The 1,678-nt window shown below is 35.5% G+C and overlaps 1 protein-coding gene across 2 annotated transcripts in view; it reads right to left on the bottom strand.

The window, feature by feature from the left end:
• Positions 1-886, bottom strand: part of LOC109863113 — a 3,624-nt gene extending 2,738 nt beyond the window's left edge. For both annotated transcript variants that reach the window (XR_002251293.1, XR_002251292.1), the window contains exon 1: positions 377-886. The gene's annotated coding sequence lies outside the window, so the exon portion shown is untranslated. The remainder of the gene's footprint in view (positions 1-376) is intronic.
• Positions 887-1,678: the final 792 nt, after the last annotated feature.

A 1,678-nucleotide genomic window follows, 5' to 3' on the forward strand; every position in this document is an offset into this window, starting at 1 on the left:
TCACAAAACAAGATACTAAACGTTCGCGAAATGATGGTTCAAAAGAATTAGTAGATGACAATGAAGATATATCACTGACATCAGAAACACATGAAGAGGAAGAGAAAAGCTCATCCTCTTCTATATTCATATTGTGCTTCATATTAAAAGTATCATTTACAAAATTAATATCAATAGAAGAACTGCAACCCGCAATTGATGGAATATCTTGATTGTTATTTTCAATATTATTGGTAGTTTTAGAAGAAGAAGAACAACTTTGCTCAGTTATGCTGTTTCTGATTTCGGACATAACCCTATCACGCTGTCTTACCGATACTATATTTATTGATTTACGCGAGACAGATAATTTAATGTTATTTCGTTTCATATTTACGTGTTTTTTTAATGTTGCAGCTGCAAAACGATGTCTCGTACTGCCTCTTCTTGCTTCTTAATATCAAGATATAAGATTCACTGTGCTAGCACAAAGAATTCACCTCTGTGGCGACGGTTGAATTCGAAATAATAAGCCTACGACACGTGCACAATAGAGGTTAGGTTGCGACCAGCGTTGTCGTGGAAGGTGAGGTACGACGCGAATCATACCTCTCTATCTCTCTATCGCGTGACGTCACTCTCTATCTCTCTATCGCGTGACACCTTCCACGGCAACGCTGGTTGTGACCAATCATAGATTAGGCAATATGGATGGCTTAGCCTAAGAGCAACATTTTGCCGCCATAAAAACGGACGATATCTCATCAAAGCGGCGAAATTATTATATAAATATATATATAAATTTAGTCGAATACTATGAAGAGCGTTACGATTATAATATTAATCAAAAAACTAAAACTAAAACTGTCTGACACTAGAAAGTTTTCGCGCGGAGCGCTCACACACCATGCGCGCGGTTCACTGACGTGCGCCTGGCTAAAGGTCCGCGCTGATTGGCTTGATTTATTCAATAATTACTCAATAACTATTGCAAATTTTGCAAAATGGCAAATAATTTTTCTATTCAGTTTAACTCAATCTATCTCTATACTTCGGCTGTCAAAATTTTACGGACCTGTATAAGAATTTTATATTTATGTATAGAGTGACGCTCAAACTTTGTGATCTGATAGGAAATTTACCTCTGAACAAAAAATTTTCTATTCAAAACATAAGTCCAAAAATGCTTCCTTAAATAATTAGCATCCAAAAACACTGAGATCATGTTTTTTTTTAATATATTTTTATATACGTTTTTTTATTTTATAAAAATGCAATAATTCTTTATATACTAAAACAACACTTTTTAATAAGAAATAAATAAAAAACTAATAAAAAAAAACTAATTGTTCTCGAAATGTTTTTCTTAAGCTTCAATATATCGGCACGAGTAGCGATCTATCTGCTGAACCTTATTTATAAAACCATATATCGTGGACGATAATTTTTGCACGACTGACTCACTCAATCAAGAGGCACGGTAGTGCCTCGCGCCAAGTTCACGCGCAACGAAGTTGCGCTCGTACTGCACGAGACACGCCGTGCGTCTTATACGCGAGATTGAGGTTTTTTAGTGGAGGGGAGATTTGTAATCAGCTATTTCTTCACAACGACTAAACCAATCGACTTCTTTTTGCATTCGTTCGATTCGCGTTGAAAAACTAAAGAAAAAAGTATTCTTGCGTTTTTTCTGTTCGTG

This window comes from Pseudomyrmex gracilis, unplaced genomic scaffold (assembly GCF_002006095.1).
Source record: "Pseudomyrmex gracilis isolate BER0280 unplaced genomic scaffold, ASM200609v1 scaffold_3222, whole genome shotgun sequence".
NCBI classification, from domain to species: domain Eukaryota; kingdom Metazoa; phylum Arthropoda; class Insecta; order Hymenoptera; family Formicidae; genus Pseudomyrmex; species Pseudomyrmex gracilis.